The sequence below is a fragment of the Canis lupus genome, chromosome 3 (genome assembly GCF_048164855.1).
Source record: "Canis lupus baileyi chromosome 3, mCanLup2.hap1, whole genome shotgun sequence".
In the NCBI taxonomy this organism is placed as follows: Eukaryota; Metazoa; Chordata; class Mammalia; order Carnivora; family Canidae; genus Canis; species Canis lupus.
Genome location: NC_132840.1, coordinates 81418796 through 81440880, shown reverse-complemented (window position 1 = coordinate 81440880; position 22085 = coordinate 81418796). Strand labels below are relative to the sequence as shown.

Below are 22085 nucleotides of genomic sequence, written 5' to 3'. Positions count from 1 at the left end.
AGATTTATTTTGTATTGTTAGACTGTCAAGGCACTCCGGAGCAACAACTTTCAAATGATAACTTTCCAAGCTACAGAAGTTGTGAATTACATGCTTTTAGTCCGGTGTGAGCTAGGGACTGACAGCTCTCCCTCGCCCCATCATCCTTCACTTTGCCACTCAGTGCCTTATATGATCAGTGACTCAACACGCTGCCCTTCCCAGACCCCAATGGGGCCATTATTAAGAATGGCAGAAATCTATTTCTAGCCATGAAGCAAGCCGCGGAGACTGACATGTCATCACAGGAAGGGAACTTTTTGACCCTCGGCCCCCAGAGCCCCAGGAGAAACCTCTTTGCCAAAATTCAGACCATCTCAAGTTAAGTGGATGTGAGAAAGGATTCTGAGGTTGGGTGGGGAAGGGAAGTGGCGGGTAGGGGTGGGGGGAGATGTGATGAGATGAGAGGAAGTTTCAGGGATGTTTTTTCTCTATAATGCCTTGGCCGGTCACTTAGATCTTGGGGAGAAGACAGTGGATTTGAGCCTTGTATGGGCCAGGACCTGAGGTGCTTTGTCTCTGACCTCTGAGCAGCTGAGGTTCTGTGAAGCCTCTAGCTTCTCCAGCTATCAAAGTGCTATTGAGCTAATTAATTAAGTAGCAACGAATTTCTCCAATAGGGTTACCACTCAATCATCCTTCTAAAGACAAGGAATGAGAAAATGTAATTTTCTACTCCTGCCTCTCTTTTTCTCCTCCTCCTCCTCCTCCTCCTCCTCCTCCTCCTCCTTCTCAACTGCATAGCACTTAGAATCTTTGTTATTCCAACCAGTGCATAGACATGTACTGACATGTCTATCTCTGCCATCTGACCCCCTGGATTATAAAATCCCCTGGGCGCTTGGTCAGGACCCTAACTTGTCCTCTGTGTCACCCAGCACATGGTGCACTGAGTGCACAACTAGATAAATGGCATCTGGTTGAATTAGGGTCTCCTCCGAGAACAGGGCTGATGGTTTTATGGTGCTCCTTCTTGAGCACTGAGAATATTGCCTTTTCCCCTCAGCTTCTTGCTTTAATTTCATTTGCTCTTAGGGCATGTGAGTCAGGGCTCGTGTTCAAGACTGGGTGATCCTCTTCTTCTCCGCTGCCCCTTAATGAAGGTTCTGCTGAAGCCAAGGGCTCCGTGTTGTGAAACTGTTATTGTAGTGTTACTCGGGACTGCTGAGCAGCTAGCCATGCATTTGGGTTTATTATTAGAGTCCTGTACACAAGGGCTGGCTCCTTGCCTGTTGTTGTGTTTTTTTTTTTCTTTCCTAAGGCAGTTGAAAACAAAATAGTTGCATTTGTTTTGAGGGGAAAAGAGAACAAGAGACTTTGCAAACAGTTATGAAAAAAGCAGAATTGGTCCATTTTGGAACCTCCCGACCTTGACAGTGTCCCTCTAATGCTATATAAACATTTGTTTTCAGTATTTAATAAGCTGCCAGCTGACAAATTGCAGAACTTTGTGCAAGAGCCCCTTATCTTTCCTAGAACCACTGAGATGGCAAAATATATTCTCTGTCTCAACAATTCACTCTATATTTGCATGTGGAAATTGGAAAGCAAGTTGTTTTTCTTCGTTTGCATGACAAAACTCAAACCCCAAAATACAATTCAGCATTTAATTTGAGCTAGTTAGGGAGTGCAGGAAAGGCCCCCAGCCAGTTTGGCTCAGGTTTGCTGCCTGCATTTCTGTTGTTACAATTAAAATTGATTTATAACGCTAAGGACATGAAATACCTCCTTGAGTTGCACCGCGGTGAACCTGGGGAGTTGGCTGCCTCAGGAGGTCACTAGGAATAATAAAAAAAAAAAAAAGCCCATGAGAAACCACCTTTATTTTAAGGCCTTAATAACTCAAGTTACAGCCTGGCAAAGGCTCGCCCACAGCAGAGAGGGTGGCCAGTCAGCCGGGGGCAAGGATAAGCTGCCAGTGTAACCCCATGGAAGCTGCTCCTGATCACAACTTGCCAAAAGCAGATCAGGGAAAAGAATTTAGGATATTTAACTCTTTTTTTTTTTAAGATTTTATTTATTTATTCATGAGAGACACACAGAGAGAGGCAGAGACACAGGCAGAGGGAGAAGCAGCCTCCTTGCAGGGAGCCCGATGTGGGACTCGATCCCAGGACCCCAGGATCATGCCCTGAGCCAAAGGCAGATGCTCAATGCTGAGCCACCAGGCGCTCTCAGGACATTTGATTTTTAAATCAGTGCCTGGTCTCCTTTGCCAGTGTCTCCTCCTCTTTCCTCCTTTGCCCTCCCAGGTTCAGGAGGGAGCTCCTTCTCCAGACTGCACACTCTTGTCCCTCACCCCCAAGGCGGGACCTGCATCCCTGCTGCTTACAGGGGGTTGGAGGCACCCACCCTTTGCTGTGAGCCCTCCTTGCTCACCTTCCTCCCGACCCCAAGTCAGGACCTCCATTCACTGTGTCTGCTGGGTGCTGACTGGGGGCACCGTGTGGCCAGGTACAGAGGGACACACACACACACACCGTGCCCTCAAGCTCTACAGTGAGACACTGGCAAACACACAGACACTGGTAACACTAAGCTAAGAGTCTGGGAAGTGGATCCTTGGAATCAGAAATTGATTCAGATTCTGACTGACACACAGAGGGCAGGTTCCGTCCCTAACTTGAGCTTCCTTCCATCGTCTTCCTCTGAGAGCTGTGATGACCATCACTGGAGACAATAGACACGAACCAGATGACCCAGTATCTGACACCCGGCAAGCCCACAAAGAAGGGTACCGGTGTCTGTACCAATAAAGAATAGCAGGGCCTCGTCCTAGGGCCCCCCGCCCCGTCCCCACATCTCCAAATAGGCATGTTGAACAATCCCCAACGCCTTCTGGAAATGGCTTGAAAGACCGTTTTGCAAAATCCAGGTGATGGGTGAGGGGAAAAGACAACTCAAGCAGGAGAAGTAACAAGTTTCAAGACACGAAGATGGGGAAACAGCACAGTATCCTGTGTCCCCAAAAGGCGTTTCATGGGATGACAAACAGGGGCGCCTTTATTTTCTAGTGTGGTGTGGACATATCACAAGGGGCAGGGGGCAGGGTGACCATTTCAATTTTTTAATCCAAACACATTTTTAAAAAAGATTTTATTGATTTGAGATGCAGAGAGAGCGCAAGTGCACCAGCACGTCAGAGGCAGAGAGGGAGAGGGAGGGCCAGGATGCCCCGCTGAGCAGGGAGCCCGATGTGGGGCTCGATCCCAGGACCCCAGGGTCATGCCCTGAGCTGAAGGCACACACTTTCCCGGCTGACCCACCCAGGCTTAGGGAAAGACTTTTTTTTTTTTTTAAGATTTTATTTATTTATTCATGAGAGACACAGAGAGAGAGATGCAGAGACACAGGCAGAGGGAGAAGCAGGCTCCACACAGGGAGCCTGATGTGGGACTCGATCCCAGGACCCTGGCATCACACCCCAGGCTGAAGGCAGGTGCTAAACTGCCGAACCACCCAGGGATTAAATTTTTCATGGTTATATATGCATTTGAGTGGTTAGACCTGGTGCTAAGGAGAAGGTCTCTGACCCGGAGGCCAAGGGTCAGCGTGAGCGCTGCCTGCCGGCTGCACGGGGAGACAGGGCCCGGTGGCCTCATCCACCAGCACCATCCTTTCCCCCAGTGTCTCTCCCGCTGCGTGGAAGTGCAGCCAGCGTTCACCGGAGCCATCTGGCGGCTTCCGGCCCTGCCCTCTGCGATCTCAGCGTGGGAAGTTCCTTCATTAGATGAGGAGTGGAAGGTTTATCAGTGGGAGTCAGTGTGGTCAGAGGGAGGAAAGCTCCAGCAGGGCCTGGGGTGGGCTCTCCATCCTTTCACCCTCCCTGGATCCTACTCGCAGGCCTGCCATGGACGGGATGGACTCCTGTCTCCTGTCAGGGACATCCCCTTGGCAGTGATCCTTCCTTAATGATGCTGTTATTATTCTTAAAGGACAGATTTAGGAGCCCGAGGCATGAGGGAGCTCGAGTGACTTGCGGGAAGTTATACACAGCAGGGTACTCACACCATAGAACGGGGAGCTCAACCCCGAGAGCGACGCTCCACGGCCTGCGGAAAGTGTCTGTGCCCAGATCTCCATCTCTGGCTGATAAAAGTCTTCTCTAATTACAAAAACTATCGGACCTCCCTGTCGTGGGATCACAGACACCGAGGTCTGTAAAGGACCATTCTCTCCCCAACCAACCCCCTTGTGTCTACACAGAGATCTGCAGGAACAAGTGACTGCTTGCCCAGGGCCCCGGGGCTACTCGGGGGCAGTGCCAGTCAAAGGATTGTATTTGGAGGCAATATATTCCTTTTTTTTTATTACCATCACTATTAGTACTCAGATTGTTGTTGTGAGTACATGAGGGAGAATATTATTCATGTTTTTATTACCTCCATGAGGCCTATCAAGGCTGAAGAATCAAGACAATAGCTTTCCCCGAAGATCTTAGCTCGGTTTTCCTCTTACTTATTTCCCAGCCTGTCTTTTTGTCTTGTGGAAGTCTGAAGTCAAATTGGGAGAGTCAAGGCCTGAATGTTTGCATAACTGCTAGGCGGGTGGCTGTTCAGGCGTTTAATTTGGCAGGTGATACGGTGGGTGTGGATTTCTTTTAATGTGTTGAAATGGTTGAAGGGGGAAGCTGGGACTCAGGCATGTGAAGGGGACAGGGAAGGGGCAGGTGATGCTAAGATCCCCAGGCCACTCAACTCACACTGCCCAGGGGGTGGGTTGGAGCCTCTGGTCTCCTTGATGTGGGGTAGGGGCATAGGGAAGAAGCTGAGCTGAGAAACTCAGGAATACCAATAACTCCTCCTTCCCTCCCTCCATTCCTTCCATCTTTCTTTCATTAACATACTAAATAGATATTTAATGGCTATTGTAAACTTTGTAGTGTGGACATGAGCAACCCCCCCAACAATAAACCTGCTCTAGATGCCAAGATGACAGAGCGAGGAACTACTGTTTCATTTATTCACTAATTAATGGATTAGAGATGACAGTTTGCAATCCAGTCAAGGCTTCTTTTGATGGGAAACCACACCACACCAAACATGGGAGTTCAAAGGGAACCAAAATGGTGTGGGTGGTGGTAGTTGGTGTAGGAAGTTGTCCAAATCGTGCACCAGGACCTTTGAGGTACATGAGCAGAACATTTGAGTCATTAAAGCCACTCCATCCTGTATGGTTTCTGATGGGTTAATGTCTTCCCCCCACCAGGCCTGTTTATTAGGGAGAAGTAGCCCTTCCTCAGACCTGCAGTATGAGACCTAAATCTATAAAAAGGTCTTTTGATGGTTTTTAGAACACTTGTCATCACCACATTTTTTTACGTATTCATTCACAAAAGAATCTGAAAGCAATGATGCTGTTTTAGTACATTGATGTACACATACACAACTCTTTCATTTCAAGAATCATCTCCTAAAACTCATCAGACCTTGAGAACTGCACTCCTTGAAATAAGCTCACCTTTTAAAAATCTCAGTGCCTCGGGGCGCCTGGGTGGCTCAGTCAGTTAAGCATCTGCCTTCCGCTCAGGTCATGATCCCGGGGTTCTGGGATGGATCCCTGTGTCTGGCCCCCTGCTCAGGAGGGGAGTCTTTTTCTCTCTCTGGCCCTCTTCCCTACCCACCCCTACCACTTGCTTGTGCTCTCTCTCTCTCAAATAAATAACATCTTTAAAAAAAAAAAATCTCAATCCCCTGTAACCCCACCCACAATCACACATCCATCCAAACACACTCACCCTCTGATCTCAACCCTTAGCCAAGAAATGTCCAGTCAGTCACTAGAATGTGATCGTAGACCTTTTATGTATTAGCAGTCTCTTTGAAAACCTAATTAAATCCTGGAGCTCACTCCCTAGAAAAATGCACCCAACATTTGCTGATGGCTCCAAGTAGTTCCTCCACTCTGAGAGATGGAACATTCCCAGGCAGGGAACCCCTGCTTGGAGAAGAGACTGTTGTACACCAATGACTTTCTCATTTCTGTTTGTAACTGTTGTAAATGTGGTCTGTCTAGTTTTGTTCAGCCTAAAATGCCCATGTATTTTTTTAAAAAAAAACAAAAAGAAGTGATTAAGCAGGGAGGTATATTACATAGTTTCTCTTTCACTAAAAACTTTTTTTGTCAAAAGATTATTTACCCGTATATCACCTCCTCCCATTCGTCCCCAACCAGAAACCAGTGTCAGATCTATTTCTCAAGGTGAAGTTCATCAGAAGACTCAGCTTCACTGCCTCTGACATCTTCCCATAAGCCCCTAAATGAATGGCTATCTTCTGCTTTCCACAAACAAGGGAAGATTTGCCATAGGAGAGCACCTTTCAGTTTATAGACATTTCCTTTCCACCCTTATGTATTTAAGGAAGAAAATTGCCACTTATTTGTACAAAGTAAATTGGCTTATGCTCCATAATAGGCTTCTCCACTCTTTCCTCTGCCTGGAAAAGGTCATCCTCAGACTTTTGCACTCTGCAGAACTCAGAGATTCTTGACAGCGAGTAGAGAAATCACACACTCCTAAACTGTAATTTCCTTCATGGATTAAGACCTCAGTGGTCACAGGTTTTTGGTATCAGCAAGTTCATTTCTGAGCATATTGCTGGCTGTTGAGTGGGAGATAAATTGTACTGCGTGTGCTCTTAATGAAATACAGCCAGAGCATCTGAAAAGTACACACACACATACACACTCAAACATGTAAGTATGCTCCCAGGCAAACACACATGCATACTCAGAAACATAGACACATGCATGTGTGCACAGAAACACAGACATACATGCAAGTTCACGTGAAACTTGTGGTTCTTTTCAGTTTTGATAACTTTTTAAAGATTTTATTTATTTATTCATGAGAGACATGGAGAGAGAGAGGCAGAGACACAGGCAGAGGGAGAAGCAGGCTCCATGCAGGAAGCCCCATGTCAGACTCGATCCCAGGACCCCAGGATCACAACCTGAGCCAAAGGCAGATGCTCAACCACTGACCCACCCACGTGTCCCAATAACTTTTCAATGTACCCCTCAGCTGTGTCCTACTGCAAAGGGCCCCGTCCCAGCTTGTTATTAGCCATCACCTTAGCAGCAGATACAGATGTTGTATGTGGGGTGATATGATCCCAAGTTCTTATGTGCCTCTGACTCTTGAGAGTAACTAGTTGATAGCTGAGACAAAATGAACATAAAACAAACAGATTAGCAAAGAGGTAAAAGCCCCACAGCACAGTTGACAGCTAGCGATTCCTCAAAGAGCATATATAGAAAGCTAGCCCTGCTCATAGTGGGATGGAAGGTCCCCTTTGATTAAGAGACCATCTTATCCTGGGGACTTAGTGACTTATAGGAGAATCTCATAGTAGCCAAACATTATAATTTTTAAGCATCATAAATTTAACTAACAGTGAGTTTATAATATATGCTCTTCCAATCCCTTGGGAGGAGGAAAGGCTTCCTCACTGAATCCTGTGTTAACATTCATGGGACTAGATGCTGTTCCCAGAGAGAGATTCTGTGCCTTTGCATATGCTGTTCCCTCTGCTGGCAATGCTGTTCCTTCAAATCCGCCCTGGCTGGTCTCTGAATCTCATTTTCAGGGCCCAGCCCCATGGAGTTCATCTCTGTGAAGCCTTTCCACACCCCTCTAAACAGGATGGATGCATCACACTTTCTTTGCAGTCCCACTGCGCTAGAACATGCCGCCATGGGAACTTACGCTACATTTAATCAGCTAATCCCTGATTCCTCAGACTGGGTGTTTCGGAGGGCCAGGTGTGCTCCTCAGGCTCCTCTCTGCTCCCCTCCATAGGATAGCACCTGGCACCCTGTCTGGGCCAGCACTTTATTTTCACATGCTCAGTGTTTCGGAATTGATGAATGAAGGAATCAATGAGGTAACTCCATAATAACCATTTAGGAAGCTCCCAGGGAGTACAGCTCCTTCTATATAGGAACTGTTTCTCTGTGCCGTGTGAACAATGAGCTCTAGTACTAATGCTCTCTCCCTTGGCTGATACTCCTTTGTTTCTGCTTCCACCTGCCTGCACCATGCCTACTCCGTGTGTAGGACATTCAACCTCTCACTGGTTAGCTCCTCCAGTTGAGGTAGGACTGAGAAAGAAAGCAAGAGAAACCACAAGCAGATGATTAAGGCAGGAGGTAGAGGGGAGTCTTAACTGTGACAGGGAAACAATTTCTGAATGTCTGCTGGCTTTGTGTACTTCTCCATCATGGCCACAAACTACTGGTTGGTGGTGTCATTTGCCTGCCGAATAGCAGTTCATCAGGTTGTGATCAACTGATGGGGACTTGGGGTGTTCTGGAGCCAATAGAGTGGAATCTTGTTTTATTTTTACTTCTTTGAGATTGAACTTTTTATTTTAAACTGATGCTGCCAGGCAGCCTGGGTAGCTCAGCGGTTTAGCACCACCTTCGGCCCAGGGCGTGATCCTGGAGACCCAGGATGGAGTCCCACGTCGGGCTCCCTGCATTGAGCCTGCTTCTCCCTCTGCCTGTGTCTCTGCTTCTCTCTCTCTCTCTCTCTCTGTGCCTCTCATGAATAAATAAATAAAATCTTTAAAAAAAATAAACTGATGTTGCCTAAGAATGTATCCCATGACAGGCACCATGCAGGCATATGTGTCTCTTCTTCCTGTCCCATGTTGTAGGGTCCGTGTTTTGATTCCATCTTGTTGGTGACAAACAGGTAATGGAGGTAAAGTGCCTGGCCAAGCTCCTGCAGCTCGGTGAGTGGCAGCGTGAGGATCTGAACCCCGGGCTTCTGACTCAGGGCCTTATGCTCTTTGGACTGTATTCCAGGGCTCACATGGGTCATATTGGAAGAGAATTGTTCTCTCATTTGATTTCCACATGTTAGAAATCTAGAGAGAGATACCCTACACAGAAAACTCCATGAGTCGTGGAGTCTCTCTGAGGCTGTGTGCTCAGGGGTTCTATCATCCACGTCCGTGCTGGTGTCTATGGCAGTGACGTCCCAGCACCTTGCATGGTGTCTGACTTAGAGTGGAAACTCAAGAAATCTTTGATGAGAAATGGTGTATTGTCCGAAGTCCCCAAAGACTCTGAAATCATTAACTCTCTGCTAATACTTAGGATAGGAAATAAAGCAAAGCAAGTATGTTTTGTTAAAAAGACATTTGTCTATAAACAATGGAAACTATGAAGGGGTGCAGTTTCTAGTTAATCCTTGGTTATGCCAAATAAACCTTGTTAACCAGAAATCCGTATCTTTTTCGAGCATGTGAGTGAATCAGAGTTTTATTAAAAATCAGAAAGCGTAGTAAGATGGAAGTTTGGCAAACGTCAGGTCCGTGGGCCTGCATGCACCAGAGATATGAGGTGTTAAAGCAATGTGCACGGTGTCCTCAGCCCTAAATGGGCCTGTCCCTCACCAACCCCTGGCAGCCAGCAGACATCCTATTAACTAGAGCTTCCTAAAGCCACAGCTCAGACCCCAGCCACTGCGCTCTGTCATCCCATTATCCCCGGTCTCAGCTGCATCTCCTCTATAATGATCCCTGGCTTCCTGTTCGCTCCTTCGTCGTCCAGGGCTTGGAGAGGTCTGTTCGGTCAGAAAGCCTGGGGTTCACGCCTGGCCCTTAGAGTGTGGCCCGTTTATGTGTTGGGGCCTGAGTGTTGCATCTCAGTCACTAATGGAGCTGAAAAGGTGCCTGGGGCTCATTATTCTTGAGGTAACCCTGAAGGTCACATTCCCACAAATGCTGTCTGCAGGCAGAAAAGGCAGGAGAGAAGCGTATTTAAGATATTTGAGAATCCTAGCACTTTTTTTTTTTTTTTTGCACATACAAGAGGTATAAGGTTTCTGATATTCTGCTGCAGCTGAATTTTAATCAAGGGAGAAATCCCTCCCTGGAGACCTCTGTACCTGCCTTGTGTGCCATTTACACGAATACCTAGTCAGGCTTGATTTCTATAGGGCCCCGAGCCCCTCCTGCCCAGGTTCCTGTCGTACAAGACCCTGCTTCATTGTGAAAACCTGGCTTTCCCCAAACGAGAAGGCGAAGCAGGAGCTCGGCAGTGGGGACACAGGGACGTGCCAAGTGAGATGGTAGACAGAGATAGAGGCTCTGGGTCCCACTGGGTCAAATTCCACATGGCCCGACCTAGTTTCCTGTTAGCCTAGGCCACTTCCCTGAAGTCTCCCGGGAAATTCTTGACGATGCCAAGCCCATGGGCACCATAGAATGTGGCCTGCCTGCAGCCCTTGGAAATCTGGTTACTGGTGACCTGGGGCCATGTAAAGAATGGGATTTAAGAAAGAAAACAGAGGAGCAAAGGGGAAGGGAGGGAAAAATAAAACAAGACGAAGTCAAAGAGGGAGACAAACCATAAGGGACTCTTAATCATGGGAAAGAAACTGAGGGTTGCTGGAGGGGACGTGGGTGGGGCACTGGGTCACTGAGTGATGGGCATTAAGGAGGGCAGCTGATGGAATGAGCACTCAGTGTTATATGCAACCGATGAATCACTGGACTCTGGCTCTGAAACTAATAATACAGGGTGTATTAATTAATTGAATTACATTTTTAAAAATAAAGCGGAAATGTTTGGGGGGAAAAAAAAAGAATGGTCCTGAGTTCCGGCTCCCAGAGCTTAGAGTCCCTCCCACAGAGACTCTGTCCAACTGGTCTGGACCTGGCCTGGGGATTACTTGTTTTAACTCCTCCTGTGATTCAAAGGACAGCACAGAGCAGGGACAGTCCTCCGAAGCCTTCCCCAAGGCCCAGTTCAGTCTCTCAGCTCGGCTTCAGTGCCCCTAGGCCACCCCCTTGCCCAGGGCAGACTCAGCTCCTTTAGGTGTTCCCATAAGAAATCTCTCACAGCAAGCCTTCTGGCATTCTCCTGGAAGTTCATCAAAATTAGGGGCAGAGGGCTTTCCAGGAGCAAGGGAGAATTTCTGCCCTCTTACCAGCTCTTCCCATTCCTCCTGTCTGACACCCATCCTTCCTCCTGGCTCCCCTCTTGGTTTAGAATAGCACCAGCTTCTCCCCTAGGTCTCTGCTGACTGGAAGGCTCACCTTCATGGAAGTCTCATGGTTCCCCTAGCTCTTGTCATCTGGTTTTCATGCACACCCAACAGAACTCTTAAGGGCACCTGTTAATATAATAACATTTCTTCTTACACACACACACACATGCACACACACACCCCTCTTTGCAGTTCCCAGGACACTGTCATGTAAGTCCTTATAGGGACCCTTCTGTGGCAGGCTCTACTGTAATCTTCATTTTACAGATAGAGAAACTGAGGCGCAGGATGATAAAACCACAGAGCCATTGAAGATTTGAACCCAGCTTTAGACCTCAAACCGAAGCTCCCTTCTCTTAGAGCATTTGCCTCCTCAATCAAAAAGCATTTCTTAAGCTAATGCTACTCCACATCATTTCTCTTTAGGAGATGCCCCGTGCTAACCCTGAAACACGTCTGCCCAGCCAGTTCGGACAACAGTAACCAAAAGGACCTATGGGATCCTGGAAGGGCAGGACCAGAGCCAGATATTTAGAGACTCTACATGTTGAGAGGGCTGTATGATGCCTTCCTGAGCCCCAGGCCAGTGCAGATGTTTAAATAACACTGATCCATAAAGAGCATAAAAAGGAAGACCTGCAACGCTGTTTTCCTTGATGGTGATCTCTTCAGTTCTTCTAATGAAATATCAAGTGGCAAATTCTTTCCCCCAAAAGATGTTTTCCTAATTCTTTAGTTACCTCTGCTTTCCTGGGACCCAGCGCATCTGTTTCTGTGGCTCACTGGACGCCCAGCCCCGGGCTGTCCTCACAGGAGGCTCCCTAGACACCAGTCAGCAGGTTGGGAATTCCAGTGGGCAATAAACTCAGGTTCTGGCAAAGGAGAAAGCTGAGACAGGGAAGGAAGGAATGATAGATTTTCAGAGAGAAAGGGGCTGCATGCCAGGAACCTTAGAATGGGACCTCTGGGCGTCTCTCCAGGCCCCCTCTTGGAGGGGCATGAATTAGGGAAGTGGAGAGGGGGCTGCACAGATGACTACCCAGGGCCCCCAGCACAGGGAGATTTTTCCTCTCCACCTGGCTGTGATGGGTGCAATGAGCCATGGCTTCCACAGTCATCATATTCGCACAGTGGGGAGTGGAAATCCACCTAGCTCCAAGATAGCTGCCTTCCTCCTCCTTTCCAGGCACACACGGGAGGTGGAACACACAAAATCCAGGCAGTGCATTACTTTGCAGTGTCCACATGCCCTCAGGATTTGCATGTACATGCAGACGAATTGTTTCAAGTGAGTCAGAATGCAATTATTTCATTTTCCTTCCCATTCCAAATTGTTGATGTTTAGAAATAAATTGCTCCCGGTGCTTCTGATTTACAAGGACAAAATGCGAATGCAGAAAACAGGTTCAGTGGAGTGATTTGAATTTCCATTACAATTACAGTTCTTTTCAACCATATGATTCTGTGCTTTCCTCATATACATCAGCCCAGAGCTGGCTGCGCTGGGTGGGGGCAGAGGCTGTCGCTGCCACGGGCCATTGGCAGCTGAGTCATACAGCCCCAGCTGTCGCAGGCCACCAGGTGGATTAGCACGGAGCTCCCCAGGCAGCGGGTAATAAAACAGGAGGGCCCAACAGGGCTCACCTTCGGGGCGGGGCCAGCAGCGGGAGGGGGCGTGGTCAGCAGGGAGGAGGGCGTGGTCATCTGGGAGGAGGCGGGGTCAGCTGGGAGAAGGGGCGTGGTCAGGGGAAGAGGGGCGTGGCTGAGTTCCTTGGGGGAACAGGTGAATGTGGCCCCTCTGTACCCAAAGGTTGGAGGGCCCTGGACCCTGACCAGCAGATTCTGGCTTCCATCCTGCAACAGCCATGCCATCAGAACTAGTAGATCGAGGCCTCCTCTGGGCCAAGTGTCGCGCTAAGAACTTGACATATTTTATGCTCACAAAGGCTCTCTAAAATAAGATTATTATTAATTGTTTTATGGATGAGAAACTGAGTCTCAGAGAGGTTGGATAGGTGGCAGAGGCAGGGGTTGAATGTGAATGGGTCAGATATTCAGAGCCCAGGCTGGTGATTTCTGCACAATGCCACATCCCCCAAATCTGGTGGCACAAGGTCCAGAAAGCTACAGTAACACCCCCAGAGTTCTAGGTTGCTGATTCCAGGTCGTCCTGAATGTGGGCTTCAGGGAGTCTGACTGGCTCTTTGCCCTTCCCTTTTCTCACAGGCACCAAGTCCTACCCCAGACAGGATGCAGAAAGGCTGCAGGGCATCAGCCTTTCTGACCCTGGCCCTGATAGGAAGCATCGAAGCATCATCTTTGGTATCTGTCCCCTCTCAGTTCTGCGCTACTCACCCCCACTATCAGGCAGGCCTTTATCTGAGTCCCAGCGCTCCGTCAGACACCCGGGGGGGCTCTAAGCTACAGGTCTACTTGGGAGCGGCAACCTTTAAAAGGAGCAGGGGAGAGGTCAGTGCCTAACACGGAAGGAACCCGTGCAACTTCTCTAGTCGGCAGTGTCTTATCCACTGGGTACCCGCTCACGCTTCCCACAGGGAGAAGGAGAATTTAGTTTTCGGTGGCAGAGATGCCAGGGCTTTCTGATCACATCACTTATGCAACCTGCTGTATTCAAGGCGAGGGCCAGCCATGCTAGCATGGTTGTGGGATCCCTCCTTCAGCCATTCTGACCAGGCTGTCCCTGTGCTTCCTCCTTTCCTGGAGATGCAGCACTGCCCACACCCAGTGCAACAGAATGAAATCTCTCCGTCCAAGACAGTCTTCAGCCGGGGACCAGGAAGCCAGGGAGCTGAGGGATGGAGCTCCTCCTTGTTAGTCCTAATAACCAGGTATTTGGGGTTTTGTTCACCATTTTAATATATAAACAGGAAGGTCTTATTTTGTGTCTTGCATTTGATCTTTTTCCTTCCCCCAGCTGCTCCCCTGGTCACCTATAGGGACAGAAGCATGTGTTCCAGATTTCAATTTTATTGCATTAGCAAAAATAAAATAAAGCCTATGTCCCCTCCTCCCGGAAACAAAGGTGTCCCAGTGAAAGGTTATTCTAAATAACAAATTAAGTGAAGACATGATAGCAGAGTGGCTTATTATTGGCTGTATGAATAGCAAAATAACCAGACAAGGTAATAGTTCAGCATGAAAAATGTGCTGTCATTTTTGATTCATGCTTTTCCCGATGCCTGTGTGAGTCTTTACCCAGGGTGGAGATGAGCCTGGCATCACAGAGGCTGGGCTGCAGTGGGACAGCTAGCATACTCCTTCCTAAGAGTTGTTTCTCTTGGGATACAGGGTAGAGAAGAAGAGTCAGTGGTTCAAGAAGCTCTGTAATTAATTTTTTTAATTAATAGGCTTTGTTCATTAGAGCAGTTTTAGGTTTACAGAAAAATTGAACAGAAAGTACAGATAGTCCCATCTACTCACCCCTGTAGCTTGTTTCCCCTGTTCTTAGCATCTTGCATTAGTAGGATATATTTGTTATTACTGATAATCCAATACTGATACCTTATTATTAATTAAAGCCCCGGATTTACATTAGGGTCTACTTTTTGTGTCATACAGTTCTGTGGGTTTTGCCAAATGTGTAATGTCATATATTCACCATTAGTGTATCATACAGAAGAGTTTCACTGCCCTAAAAAGATCCCCTGTGCCCTACCTGTTCATTCCTCCCTCCAACCCCCCAAGTACTAATCTTTGTACCATCTTCGTAGTTTTACCTTTTCCAGAACGTCGTGTAGTTAGGATCATACAATATATAACCTTTTCAGATTGGCTTCTTTCACTTAGCAATATACATTTAAGCTCCTCCGTGTCCTTTCATGACTTGAGAGCTCATTTCTTTTCAGTGCTGAATCGTATTCCATTGTCTAGATATACCACAGTCTGTTTCCCCATTCACCTACCAGAGGACATCTTAGTTGATTCCAGTGTTTGGCAATTATAGGGGGCAAAGCAGCTGTCAACATTTGTGTGCAGGTTTTTGTGTGGACCTGACTTTTCAGCTTCTTTCAGTAAATACGTCACGAGTTCAATTGTTGGATCATGGTTAAGAGTGTGTTTAGCTTTGTAAGAACCTGCCACAACTGTCTTCCAAAGTGGGTGCACCATTTTGCATCCCCACCAGCAACGAGTGGAAATTCCTGTTGCTCATCCTCACTAGCATTCGGTTGTAATTTATTTTCAGAAACATCCAGATGATAATACTTTTGTATTCAGAGAGACCAACATACTGTGACGTTTTCATGCATTCCTCTTTTGATTTTGTTCCCACCTTGTGAGGAAGCTTCTGCTATCCCCATATTATAGATGAGAAAACTGAGACTCAGAAAGATTGTACAGAGAGCCCAAGGTCACACGACAAGTGACAAGGGCAGGGGCTGGGGTCTGGTCTTCTGGGCACAAAGTCCGTGTTCTCTTGCTCCTATCCCATCGAACCAGCCGAGGAGATGGTACCCAGGAGGGAACTATGGAACCGGGCCAACCTGCTGTACCAGAGGTAGATGACCCAGGACATAGACTGAACGTGTCCTACAGGCACCTAAAACATCTTTCGGGTATAACTCTGGTCGTCATGACAAACCTCAGAATGTCATTGGACTTCCTCGCCACTGGTTTATGTCTTAAAACTATTTGCACTTTAAAATAACGTAGGCAGATACCCCTTAGCCTCCCCACCCAGCATCAGAAACTCAGTTATTAGAAATGCATTCATTTAGGCCTTTATGCAACTCTCCACATTTTTCAATAAGCACCTATTAAAATACAGGTACTGGTTGACAGTGAAGAGAAGCAACATGTGCATTTGGATTGCAAATTTATTCACAGTAGAGCTCAGATATGCAGAGGAACTGGAGTTATTCGTATCTGCCTCTTCCTTATCTGGACTTCTCCCGAGCAGGCGTCTGGTCCACTCCAGTACACTCAGTCCAATGTAATAATTTACACATTTCCCTTAGTTAATTCTCAGCCTCTTTGGGTGAAATTGTTTAGTCTTTCAAATTGCGCCCTCTTCTGCAGCTCCTATCACACCTTCTTGGGAAAGACTTGCGTGGATTCTTCCAGGGGGGTCACAGCAGGTCAGTGAAGACCTGCATTTGGTGCCCGTGAGCCTTCTGCTGAGCCCCCTAGTGACATCTGGGGCTGGTCTACCTCGCTGTCATCTGTGCCCCCTTCTCTCTTTCTCCCTCACCCTCTGGCTAACTCAGCAGACCCTTGACTCAGCGTCCCTGTCCAAGAGGATTCAGGGAGGCCTGAAAGCCAAAGTCAGTTCTTCCACAACCTGACCTGGGATCTGGCGGTGGCACTCAGGAGGGGCGGGGGACATTGCTGTCAGATCCTTCTGCCTACGAAAGGCTTGGTCCGGGTCTCCTGTAGCCACTCACTCATTTTTCCTAAGTGCCCTAAGAATTCATTCCTTTTGAGAGAAGACTACGAAAAGGAAATAGATTTGCATGATATATACAATTTTCTGCAAATCCTGTAAACGTCAGGAGTGGCTGGGCTTTCATTTCCCATGAGCTGAGGCCCAGATGAAACTCCTGTGAGCAGAAAAGCCTGGTGAGTTGGTTGCTAGCTGCATTCGACCCGGACCAGAGACGAGGAATTGCAATTTTTATTATAACAGTGTCTGCTCTCCCTTTAGGATTTAATACCTGAACTATTTTCCTGTCTCATCAGGTCAACAAATAACAAAATTGTCAGTATACCCCCCGCCCCCGCCCACCCCGCTGCACCAGCACCACCAAAGTGTGCTCTTCCTTCTGTAAGGGCTTTCCTAACCACAGACCTTTCTTCTGAAGCAGACAGACAGTGCTCAGGAGGCAATTTCTGATCTTTTGTTCACAGAGATGGCTTTCCCCTCACCCTCCTAGCAATAGACAGAGGCCATTCCAAGGACCTCTCTTTTTTTTTTTTTTTTTTTTTTGCCTCCCCAAACCTAACAAGTTAGCTCATTTTCATTTGCATTCTCATTTGTGAATCCTCCACACCACCCGATTTAGTCAGTGTGCTATTTTATTCACAATTTTTAAAAGAACACAGACTGTTTCTAAGCGGAGCACAATAGGCATTGTTCTTGTTTATGATGTTTCTATCCATCACTTGCCCCTCTGGGAGCTGGAACAGGAGCAAGAGACAGTGGCAAAGCCCAGCTGGTGGTAGAGACAGACAGGGACGGCAGATGAGCGCCCCCTACCTGCACCGAGCCCCCAGGGTTCCCACCGCCTCTGGGCTCAGGTCTGAAATCACTCTTTCCTCTCAAGCATTGGTGATGAGGAGTACTCTATATTTATTCACTTGTTTGTATGCTGTTTAGGTTTACCTTGGGCTGAGTGTAACACATGCCAAAACAACAGGAAAAAAACAATCAAATGGTTGGGTTGTTCGTAGTATAGGTTTTTTTTTTCTTTTTTTTTAAATTAAGCATGAATTGAGCACCATGTGCTCATGCTATTGGATCCTTATAATAATCCTATGAGTTAGATGTTACCAGACTCTTTCTATGGAGGAAGATACTGAGTCTGAGATTAAGATTAAGTCCTGTGATCAGGGGCACCAGATCAATCAGAGGAGAGCCTCTGGCCATGACTTTGAGGCTGCAACTTCTGATGGGGAATCTAAGACTCTGGGCCTTTCCTTCTATTATCCACCTGTTCTTTCATCCATTCATCACCCAACATACATTTACTGAGCACATGGACCAAGTCTGTTCCATTAAACAGCATCTACTTTGGACCAGGTACAATGCCTGACAATCTCAGATGGGGGGGAGAGAGACAAGCAGATAAGCGAGAGGGTCAGTGAGAGGGGCCCCTCAGGGCAGGCGAGGAGGGGAATCAAAGACAGCACTCAGATTCCTGGCTTGAGCAGTTAGGTGGACACAGTTTTTAGTTACTAGGATTAAGAAGACTAGAACAGGATGTGGTCTGGGGAAAGCAATGAGAATAAAAAGGTTGGTTTGGAAGATGGTCAATGTGAGGTGCCTGGGAGACATTCAAAAGAGGGTGTCGAGTAGGCAGTTGGATATCATGGCATGGTTTGGGCTGAAGATATAAAGTTATGGGAATTATCAATCATGTCTGATGGAATTGATGAGATTCTTAAAGAAAGCACAGCATAGAAAGAGAAGGGTCAAAGCAAGGGTCCTGTATTTAGGGAGTGGGAAAAGGGAGACCCTACCAGGGAGACCGAGAAAAAGCCAAGAGACAGGTGTGAGTGGAAAGCAGGAGAGTGCACTTGTCCCTGAAGAAAAACGCATTCGGAGAAGTTGGGAGGAGGAACATTTCCTAGAGCCGCACAAGATGGAACAGAGGTAGACAGACCTCAAGATTTGGCAACTTGGTCTTGACAAGAACACCTTTTTGTAACCATACCGTATAAACCAGAAAAGATTGGTTCATGTGTGAATGGGAGGAGGCAAAGTGGAGCTATTGGGTATACACAGCTTCTTCCAGAAGTTTGCTTGAGAAAGATGCAGAGGAACGGGATAGTGGCCAGAATAAGGTGTGAGGTTTCAGGGAGATTTCAAGAGTGGAAGATCATTGAATATGGGTTGGCTTTCTTTTTGCCTAATGGGGATGACGCGGGGAAGAGAGAAGGAGTTTCGGGAAGCAAGAGAGAGAGAGGAGATAATTTGAGGAATCCTTGAGAAGGCAGGAGAAGGAATGCAGAGCACGTGGTGAAGAGGTGGCTTTTGCCGTGAGACACTATATATAAGTGGACAGAAGAAAAGAAAAAGATGAATGCAGGTGTAGGTTTGTAGATCTTGTGGCAGAAATATCCAGTTTCTCCATAAAGCAGTAGAGTCATCAACATTTAACAAACTCATGTGAAAGGCGTACTGAGTCCTGGGGATGCAAAAGGAGATGAAGAGTAGTCTTTGCCCCGAAAGAGCTCTTGGTCACATGGGGGAGATCGACACCTATATTACAACCTCATTACATGATTAAGTTTGTCATCACAGGATGTGGAGTGCGGGGGAACCGCACAACCCAGGCCATCATCGGGTCAGAGGAAGCTTTTTGGTTTGTTTGGCAGGGTGCCCAGTCTCACATACTAATAGGTGCTTGATAGATGTCAGTCTTTGTTGATAACAATTATTTAGAATTCTGATTTTTTACGAACAGAGGTCACACTTTGGGAACTGAAATCTACAAAACAGCTCATTATTTCTCCCTCCTCATCCTATGACCCTGACAGTGTACTTCAGATGGAACTCTGACTATCTCCAGATCAAAACAATCAGTTCCTCTGATAGTGATTGTAAATCCTTTGGGGTCAAGAAGCTGCAGACCTGGTGATGGTGAGTCCAGTAAGGCTAAAGCGAGCTTTTAACCCAAACATCATAGAAGCTACAGTGTGATGTGGGCAGAACAGAAGTCCTCCCTCCATCCTTAAAGCAGGCCTCTCCAGGTGAGCTGAACTCCATGTCTCACTCCAATTCAGCATCCCCAAGAAGTGGCCATGCAGCCCCCTGGGATCTCCTCGATGAGTGGGCTGGCACTCTGCAGAGCTACTGCCAGGCATAGGTCAGGGGAGGCAAGACAGGGAACCCAGCCCCACCTCAGCCTCAAAGCCAAGGGCCACAGACCCTGAAGCAATGCGGACTGCAATTCGTACACTGTCTGTGAGTCAACACAGTGAGCACAATCAATCATACGTCAGCCAGTGGGAGTGGAAGCCCAATGAGACTGAAATGGATGCTAATGAGCTAGGATCTGCAAGGCAGCCCCGGGAGCTAAAGTCCGTGAGAATGGAAAAGAAGGACACCTGAGTGGCTCAGTCAGGTAAGCATCTGCCTTCAGCTGAGGTCGTGAAATCGAAGTCCTGGGATCAAGACCCAGAGTTGGGCTCCCAGCTCAGTGGAGAGTCCGCTTCTCCCTCTCCCTCTGCTGCTCCCCGCTCTTGTGCTCTCTCTCACTCTCAAGTGAATAAATTAAATATTTTTTTTTAAGATTTTATTTATTTATTCACGAGAGACAGAAAGAAAGAGGCAGAGACACAGGCAGAGGGAGAAGCAGGCTCCCTGCAGGGAGCCCAATGCGGGACTCGATTCTAGGTCCCCAGGATGACAACCTGAACCAAAGGCAGACGCTTAACCACTGAGCCACCCAGGCATCCCATAAAATCTCTTTTTTTTTTTTTTAAGAAAAGAATGAAAAAGAAATTTCTCACCTTTCCCAGCCATCCCCCACTGCCCCGCACCCACAGTGCCTAGCCGATGTTAGGTGCTAGGAGGGGCAGGGTATGGTCGAGGCTGAGAGTGTGGGCTGTGGGGCCTGGCTGCCAAGTTTGTCACAGATCAGCTGTGGCCAGCTCTCGACCTCTTGTTTCTGTGTCCCATCTGTAAAATGGGGAGGAGGAGGATGATGGTGATGATGATAAGAGAAGCTACATCATAGGGCTGCTAAAAGGAAGAACTAGAATAGTTCCTGGCACTTAGTAGATACTTAATGAATAAAAACTGGATAAATGCAGAAGAGGAGGATTTGTCAGAGTCGACCTGCTGCCATTGTTAGGAGACGATCCAGGGAGGCCAATTCATCGGGAGTTCTCCCTCCCAAGGCAGGCTGTCTCCGCTGGCTGAGGGTAAGGCAGGCTCAGAAACAAAGGCCCAGGCGAGAGCGTTTGTGCTTCACTGGGTGGTGAAATGGAAAAGAAATAACAAGAAGCAAGTTGATTGTATTTTTGAGACCGGCTGTCCAAGCTGTACGGGTTCCTTCCGCCAAAAGTAAGGAGCTAAAAGAACATTTACATTTATTAAAAATTTATCTTTCCAGGGGGATGAAAAGAACCAGTCTTCTTTTCCTCTCACGAAAAACATGAAAAGAAGATTCCAGGAGTTGGCACAAAAAGTTGGGTCTCCCTCCTTCAGCTTGGGAAGGAAAAACACGAGGGAAAGTTGTGTTGCGGGTTTGGGGTGTGATTATGTTTTTTGGGGTGGGTTTGGTGTGGGTTTATTGTTCTCAGCATTTGGCCAGGATTGAAATGATGTGAGTGGCAGACACCATAAGGCCACTGGCCCTTGCGATACTACTAATTGTGCCAACTCCCCACGCATTAAGCAAGCTGTTTGCTTGTGGTCCACACATTGCAAATCAAAGAGAATCCTGAGAACATGAACCACAGGGGGCAATAAAACGTGGGTTGGTTGGCTCCATTATTCTATCATTCTGTCATTCGTGACATCAGCCGTTCCCTCCTGTGAATGGCCCCCTGGCTCAGCTAAAATTGCATCTGGCCCATCCTCCTACTGATAGCATAACCCCCCTCCCTGCTCCACACACACCACCACCCCTAGCCCCTTGCTGGCCCTTTCCTTGCTTTTAATGTGGACAAAAGCCCAAAGCCCAACATGCTCCAGCAGCCAAGATTTCCTCTAACTGCAGATGAGGAGATACAGAAAGAGCCACTGCCTCCCCCTTCAGACCCCCACTTGCAAGAACACCTGCTATGATGATTGCTCATTCAGAACCACCAACACCATTTCCTGCTCTCCTTTCCTACTAGCCTCCCGTGACTACTGGCCACCCGTCCCGGAGCTGCAGCCCAGCTAGGGAATCAAGCGAGGGCCTCATCCATGGCCCCCTGCAAGCTGGACCAGCCCAGCTAGTGCTCCATCGCTTCAGCCCCAGCAGCCCGGAGGCGGGTGCATGGGCACAGGGTGAGGCAGGGCATCTGCTCCTTGGCTGCCCGGCCGTGAGCAGCATGCAAGCCTGCAGTTGGCCAGCTCCCCCCAATCAAGCCCAGCTTGACCAAACTCCAATCACTTTAATAAGGAAAAACCACCCAAACCCGATCCTGGAGGAAGTCAGTACATCCGTGTTAAGAAAGCATTAAGCCATTCTTGCTCAGGCTGTGTTTCTTTGGATGTTATTAATTTTTATGAAGGTGCTTTTATTATCAATGGCCATTATTATGCTTTTCTACGCTTACAATGGAACCCCTTTCTGCTCTTCATACGCATTGGGGGACGGGACTTGACATATTTTTAAAATAATTTCTTCCATTAGGATGTAATATTACC

General features: G+C 47.6%; 1 protein-coding gene and 1 long non-coding RNA gene across 2 annotated transcripts in view; both read left to right on the top strand.

The window, feature by feature from the left end:
• Nucleotides 1-22085, top strand: part of KIRREL3 (kirre like nephrin family adhesion molecule 3) — a 540292-nt gene that overhangs the window by 176228 nt on the left and 341979 nt on the right. The window lies entirely within an intron of this gene.
• Nucleotides 17172-22032, top strand: LOC140625605 (uncharacterized). The gene is made up of 3 exons (XR_012024952.1): nucleotides 17172-17296; nucleotides 19259-19471; nucleotides 21569-22032. It is a non-coding gene; the product is annotated as an uncharacterized lncRNA (long non-coding RNA).